This window comes from Hypanus sabinus, chromosome 5, assembly GCF_030144855.1.
Source record: "Hypanus sabinus isolate sHypSab1 chromosome 5, sHypSab1.hap1, whole genome shotgun sequence".
NCBI lineage: Eukaryota > Metazoa > Chordata > Chondrichthyes > Myliobatiformes > Dasyatidae > Hypanus > Hypanus sabinus.
This window is the reverse complement of record NC_082710.1, coordinates 27,807,094-27,815,240: the sequence shown is the minus strand read 5'-3', so window position 1 is coordinate 27,815,240 and position 8,147 is coordinate 27,807,094. Positions and strand designations below refer to the sequence as shown.

General features: G+C 44.0%; 1 pseudogene; it reads left to right on the top strand.

The window, feature by feature from the left end:
- Positions 1–1,692: 1,692 nt before the first annotated feature.
- LOC132393659 (uncharacterized) lies at positions 1,693–5,342 on the top strand (annotated as a pseudogene).
- The last annotated feature ends 2,805 nt before the right edge of the window (positions 5,343–8,147 follow it).

Genomic DNA, 8,147 nt, shown 5'->3' with positions numbered 1-8,147 from the left:
GCAATTTTAAAGATCTCCTTTAAGTTACCACTCAATCTCTTATTTTGAAAGTCGCCATGTATATTCATTGTTAAATTTTTTCTGACTGACCAACTATTGTTTAGATAATCTCTATTTCCCTTATTCCTAAATATCACTGTAATAATCTGCCTATTACATTGGTAAGAAAGGAAAAGCTCTTGGGTTCCTCTAAATATAGAACATACGCGTAGAACATTACAGCACAGTATAGACCCTTCACCTATTCTATTGTGCTAAACTTTTAACTGACTGTAATTTTTTTCTATTATCCATGTACCAATTTAAAAGTTTCTTAAATGTCCCAACTGTGTCTGCCTCTACCATCACCCCGGCAGTGTTTTCCATGTACTCACCACTCTCAGTGTGTAAAAAAATTAATTCTGACATCCCTCCTATACTTTCCTCCGATCACCTTAAATTTATGCTTCTACATATTAGCCATTTCCACTCTGGAAATAAATCTCTGGCAGTCCGCTCAATCTATGTCTCCCATGATCATTATGTACACTTCTATTATCACCTCTTATCTGCCTTCTCTGCAGAGAGAAAGGCCCCAAATATAAATATTAATATTTATTAAAATTAAAGTTAATTTAGATTTTAAGTACTTTTCCTATCTGTTACTTTAACCAGACCTCTCCTCCCTTCTTATTAGTTCTTTTATGTTTAACATCTTACTGACACTCACTTTATCTTTTCCACTAGAACGTTGCTCTCACCTTTTTTTGAGATGGATACCAGCTCCATTTTGTGTCATTACTATCATGAAAATGAGCAAGCAGATGGGTTGCAGCTCAAGCAGACCTGGAAGGGTGTGTAGGATGTGTAGGGTGTGTACACAAGCCGTGTAGGATGAACCAGGAGCAAGGACAGGCTGACTGAAGAAGCAACTGGCCAATAAATGTGCAACAGTAAGTAGCCTAGAGCAGGGCGACTGGAAGTGGATGACGAAATTTGAAGAGGGTGAGGTCACTGAGGAGTGATGCAGAAACAGTGCATTCAAATAGAGTCGGTGTAGGTAACACAAGGATAGCATGGACAAGATAGGCCAAAGGGCCTAATTTCATTACTATATGACTTCACTGAAGTATGGTCCACTGTCAGATCCCATACACCATGGACATTCTCTCTCCTCCCTCCTCCCTTTGGGCAGAAGATAACAACAGGCTCAGTGTTATAAGAATACTAAATAGACCTCTGGTATGAAGGTATAGACTCCTGACCTCACAGTTTACCTTATCACGGCATTGTACATTCTCGTCTGCCTGCACTGCAACTTCTCTGTAATTGCAACACTACTCTACACTCTGTTATTGCTTTTTCTTTATACTACCTCGACGGACTGACAAGATGAAATTATCTATATGAACGGCAAAGTTTTTCACTGAATCTTATTCAGTCTTAGCTAGGAAAGACTGGGTGACAACCACAAAAAGAGTGGTTTATGACTGGAGAGTCAGTGACAGCTCGGAGAGACGGCAACCAGGCCAGAACGGGCTGGCAACCCAATCTGAAAGGAGGACCCCCGCAAGAGCTACTATGATTCTAAGGGAAAGATACCCCCAGGGGTGCCCGAGAGGTGGGGAGGATGAGCACCCCAGTCAGACGGACACGACGGCAACAAACCCAGGCAATGGACAAATGACTATGAGCAAGCAATGCGCATGTGGCAAAATCTGCAAGAACGATCGCAGCTTGAATATCCATCAAGCGAGGATGGAGTGTCTGGCAGGAGCAGGAGCAGCACAACGCGCAGGTGTTCAACCTGGTGAGACGAAGGAGGTGCCAGGCCCAGAATCACGCCATAGTGCCCGGAACCTCCAAGTGTTGCAAACTGATCCCTCTAACGTTAATTCTAACAGGAGGCAGATCAAATGGCCTGCAGCTAACGTGACATCGCTGTGGAAACAGTTTGATGAAGATGTCAGCCAAATTCTGGAGGCGACGGCGAAGGGAGGGGTCGATAGGAAGTTGCAAGCCATGACAACAATCATGGTCAGCATCACAGCTGAACGGTTCGGAGAAGAGGAGAAGAAAGGGTCCAGAACACCTTACTCAAAGAACCAAACAGCATTGAGGATCCACAACATTAGGCAGGAGATGAAAGCGCTGAAGTCCCAGTACAAGGAGGCAGGAGAGGAGGAGCACATCGGCTTGGCTCAGCTGACGTGCATACTACAAAAGAAGATCAGGGTTCTCCGCCGGGCAGAGGGGCACTGGAGACAGCGTTGTGAAAGGGCCTCTAAATGTGCTGCTTTTATCGCGAACCCCTTCAAGTTCACCAAGGAGTTGCTGGGGCAGAAGCGCAGTGGGAAATTGGCCTGTTCGCAGGAAGACAGACCAACACCTGAAGAAGGTATACAGTGACCCTGAAAGAGAGCAGGAGATTGGAGAGTGCAACATCCTGATGGACCCCCCTGAACTGGATGTGCAGTTCAACATGTCAGAGCTGCAGCTAAAGGAAGTAAGAGAGGTTGTCCGCAAAGCAAGGGCAAGCTCAGCTCCAGGACCAAGCTGCACCTCATACAAAGTGTACAAGAACTGCCCCAAGCTCCTGTTGTGTCTGTGGAAGATTCTGTGAGTCTTCTGGAGAAGGGGCAAGATCCTAGGTCAGTGGAGAGTGGCTGAAGGGGTGTGGAAAATGCCACCCAGCTAGACCAATTCTGTATCATCTCCCTGCTGTGTGTTGAGGCGAAGATCTTCTTCAGCACTGTTTCCAATAGTCTGCGCACCTACCTAGCAAAGAACACCTATATTGATACATCAGGCTACTAAACAGCTTACTCCCACAGGCAGTTAGACTGCTAAATAGCTGATTTATCATATATGATTTTATCATAAAATAGACCTTATTGCTGATTATTACAGCAACTTCAGGATGAGGGTATCTTCAGGAGCAATTACATCAAGCTGGCACAAGGTGGAGATTGGCATCATCACAGGGTGCACTATCTCAGTGACACTGTTCTCCCTAGCCATGTTCTGTTCTGTTTTCCCTAGTTCTCCAACTAAGTCTGCTTTGGACACTTTTAACTTGCACTGGACACTTATAACTTGTTTTTGACTGACATGTGGCTGTTGTGTTTTACTACTTATTGTTAAGTTTATTATTTAGTGTTGCGTTTGTTATGTTATGATTACACTGCTCCTGGGAAATGATGTCTCATTCTGCCCTGCAGAGCTGATGTACGGTTAGAATGACAATAAAGCTTTTTGAATTTTGAATCAGTCCAGAAAGGTGGCATTTCAGGGATGCCGGGCTGTCTGGAGCACACCGGTGTGGTGACGCACCTCATCAGGGAGGCCAGAGAGAACAAGGGCAACCTGTCAGAGCTGTGGCTCGACCTGGCAAGTGCACATGGCTCCATTCCGCACAAGCTGGTGCAGCTCACACTGACCAAGTATCGAGTCCCCAGCAGAATCAGAGACCTTATCGCTGATTATTACAGCAACTTCAGGATGAGGGTATCTTCAGGAGCAATTACATCAAGCTGGCACAAGGTGGAGATTGGCATCATCACAGGGTGCACTATCTCAGTGACACTGTTCTCCCTAGCCATGAACATGCTCACTAAGTCAGCTAAACCAGAGTGCAGAGGGCCCAGAATGAATTCCGCTCAACGGCAACCAGCCATCAGGGCATTCATGGATGACCTCACAGTCACCACAGAATCAGTCCCAGGCTGCCGGCGGATTCTGCAGGGGCTCGAAAAGCTGGTGGAGTGGGCCCGGATGCGTTTCAAACCAGCCAAATCAAGATCAATGGTGCTGAGGACAGTTAAGGTGGAGAACAAGTTCCAGTTCAGCATCGCAGACACAGCATTCCCAACCATCCCAGAAAAGCCAGTCAAGAGCTTAGGTAAGGTTTTTGACAGCTCTCTAAGGGACACGACATCCATTCAGGTGACTTGCATCAAGCTGGCTGAAATCTGTGGACAAGTCTGGCCTACCTGGGAAGTTCAAAGCCTGGGTGCATCAGCATGGCATTCTTCCCAGAATCCTGTGGCCCCTCCTCGTCTATGCAGTTCTGATCTCGACAGTCGAAACATTAGAGAGGAGGGTCAGTAAGCCCCTCAGGAGATGGCTGGGGCTGCCAAAAAGCCTGAGCAGCATCGCAATGGACACCACAATAAACTGCAACTTTCCTTCAGATCCCTGGTGGACGAATTCAAGGTAACAAGAGCCAGGGAAGTGGTACAGAACAGGGACTCAAGTGACCCGAAGGTGGCTCGAGCAGGGATCCAAGTGAGGACCGGCAGGAAGTGGAGGGCAGAGGAAGCTGTACAGGAAGCAGAGGAAAGGATGCGTCACAGGAGGCCGGTGGGAGTGGTCACACGAGGCCGAGCTGGGCTAGGATCCTTTCCAACTCCCCAAGTGGACACCATCAGAGGGAAGGAAAGGTGCCGCCTAGTTCAGGAGGAGGTGAGAGCAGCAGTGGAGGAGACGAGAACCTGCAAGGCGGTAGGAATGAATCAACAGGGAGCTTGGTCAAGATGGGAGAATGCAGTGGAGAGGAAAGTGACCTGGGCTGAGCTTTGGAAAGCCGAGCCACACTGCATCCAATTTCTCATCCAGGCAGTGTACGATGTGCTTCCAAGCCCATCAAACCTGCACATATGGGGCAAAGCAGAGTCATCTGCTTGCCCATTGTGCTCCAAGTGAGGAATCCTGGAGCACATCCTCAGCGGCTGCACAAGGGCACTTGGTGAGGGATGGTACCGAAGGAGGCATGATCAGGTCCTGAAGACCATCGCTGAAGCCATCAGCGCAGGAGTGGAGTGGGCGAAGCGGTCCTGACCCTCCAAGCAGACCATTGGGGAGCAGCCAATACCCACCAAGAGAACATCGGCTGGTATCCTGACCTCTGCAAAAGACTGGCAGCTTTTGGTGGACCTCGAAAGGCAGCTGAGGTTCCCTGACCATATCGCAGCCACCACCCTGCGACCAGACATTGTCCTTGTGTCTGAGTCTACGAAGCAGGTGGTGATGCTGGAGCTGACAGTCCCATGGGAAGATCACTTGGAAGAGGCCTTTGAAAGGAAGCTCTCTAAGTACGCAGGACTGGTCAGCAACTGCCAATGGGCTGGATTGAGAGCGAGGTGTCTCCCAGTGGAAGTTGGTTGTAGGGGATTCGCAGCCCGTTCCTTAGCCAGAGCCTTCAGCAATTTGGGCATCGAGGGAGAGAGGAAGAGGAGAGCCATCCGCAGTACCACCGATGCGGCAGAGAGGGCCTCAAGATGTCTGTGGCTCAAGAGAGGGGATCCAATGGAGTCTTGTGTAGCTAGCCATCTGGACACAAGCTGGGGTCTGATCAGCCCCGGCTGGGTCACCTGGAGAAGGGTGTATGATGTTGAAAGACCCAAAACACCCGATGATTCCAGGAACATCACTGATGATGTGTCCAGAAGCATCAGTAGATGTATGCACACAGACAGTCAGTACATGTAACAAGAATAAGTCAATTTACAATTTTACCTGGCTCTTCTTTATTTTCATATAAAATATATTTTAGGGTTAGATATAATGGAATATAAATTAAAGCTATCAAATCAACTGCTATAAAATATTAAGTGCTTCCATTCAGTAATTCATTTAATAAGCCCTAAACATAGCAGTGTTATAGTTATTTAGCAATACCCAAGAATACTTATTCATTATATTTGGGTTCTAGTTTTAATTTAAAAAGCCAAACATAAATGAATATCTCTCTCTACATGTATTGAAATGATTACTTACTGCTCAAAATATACATAGACTAAATCATAAGTCATGGATTGAAAGGTTTATAAATAAAATAACAACATTTAATCTGTGCAGAACTGAGGTACCATAGTGCATATGCAATGGACTTCATAATATAGTTAAAGCAAAATACAGTTTGCTTTAGCAGCCAGAGTTAAAGACTGCAGAGTTGGGAAAAGGTTAGAACTATCAGTTTATTTTCATACAAAATTCTACAAAAGTATTTAATGTAGGTCGCCATGGTAGTGAAGTGGTTAACACAACACTGCAGCGGCTTGGGAAGTTGGAGGTCGGAGTTCATTCCAGCATTCTCTGTAAGAAGTTTCCACGTCCTCCCCATGAACGCATAAGTTCCCTTCAGGTGCTTCGATCTCCAGCCACAGTCCAGAGATATGAGTAGGTTAATTAGTCATTGTAATTCTCCTGTGATTAGGCTAGGATTTCTGGGTGGTGGACCAGAAGGTCTTGTCCCATGCTGTATCTCTAAATAAAATAAATAAAATTTAAACAAATACAATTTGCTGTTTTCTGCATTCTGAACAACACATTCTGATTTATGATTTAAGCCTATTGAATTATAGATAAATGATTACATATTAAAGAGAGCGGAGTTTACCAACTTTTGTTCTTACTGAATGACGGAGCAGACTCAATGGGCTAGATAGCCTACCCCTGCTCCTATTTCTTATGTTCTTATATTCTTATGTAAAACAGAAAAAGATAGAAATATATTATGTATAACAACATCTGAAAATGAACAACGACTAATGTTTCTGACATTAATGTCCCTTCAATATCTCATCAGTTGTGGCACCAATGCTTTTCTTTTTCTAAATTAGATTGATGTAGCATATTTTAATTTTCATTTTGATTATAAGAATCAGCAGTTTTTTAATTTATTCGTTATGTTGTTTTCTGATACCTAGAGTTTTGATCCGCATTAAACAAGTATAATCTATGTTTCAGACAGTAAGCAATACCATCTAACAATATTGCATTACCCTATAACAGTGAAGCAAAACGTGATGGCAGCTATTTCAGAGTTAGGTTAACAATAGGCACTTGAGTTTCAGGGTCACATTTGCGCTGTGTGCAGGAGAGGTTACCATACTTAGAAACCTTTCAAACAATAGGAAGAGAGAAAATATACAGAGAGAATAAATGTGGCGAAATCCACCCATAATTATGATACCTCTCATTTCATTCCCCCCTTTACACCCCTCTAATATGGCCAAGCCAACCATCTATTTCCATCATGTTGCCAGGAGCTCATTATGAACGTGCACGTTTGCTGCACTGTTCAGGAGGCTTGGCCTCTCCATGGTGCTTCAGTGATTATGCTTTCCTGTAAACTCAAACTTACAAAATATAGTGTTAAAGCTCCAGAATGATTCCTTCTTATTCAAGAAGATATGGAGGAAACTCAGATACAGATTGATACAATGATATTCAACAGGTGCATACCTCATGCAAATACTGACTTTCTTCCAATGTTCAAAACTCAAAGTGAATTTATTGTCAAAGTGCTTACATTTCACCATATCCAACCCCGAGATTAATTTTCTAGCAGTCATTCACAGTAAAACAAAGAAATGCAATAGAATCAATTTTTTTAAAAAACTACATACAAAGGGCAACAAGTAACTACACACAACGATTGACAAGCAAACTACACACAGAGAATGACAAACCACACATAAACAAAGACAGCGTTGAGATTGACTTCCCATGTAGCTCATGCTAGTTTTCTTTTTATACTAACAGGAGAGCTGATCCTCATCTGCCTGCAGGGCTCTGCAAGTAACTATGCTTTCCATTGGATTAGCAATTTCAATATGACTCTCTACTAGAGTAAGATACAATGAGTTTTCTGTGAAAAGCAGATGTTTGCTATTCATGTCAATCTTGGGCCTTCATATGGCTGAGGTTAGATACCAATTTTTATAAAGGTTGAATCATTAAGTTGTGCATCTAGGTTTGACAGAGCATGGATCTTCTTTGGCACAGAGTAGAAGCTGTTGTATTCAGATCCTGGCACAAGACACTTTCTCCTTTTGAGTACAAAATAATTAAGATGCAAGTGCAGAGGAAGCATATGAATATTTCCTTCATACGACTGCACTGTTTTCCTAACTGCAGAGCAGATGGGAACATAATTTGCAAATGAATTGTACTCGCCTGTGAAAGTGAAATCCTATTCTTGTGTTTTGTTGGATTCTGTAATATAATTTATGCAACCCTTACTCTCAGCTTTACATCTGGCAAAGGTTGTCCGGTGATTACTGAGTAGACTGATATTTATATTGGTGTGATTTATTATTGCCAAATGTACCAAGATACAGTGAGGTCACCTTGCATACTGTTCATACAGATCAAATCATCAT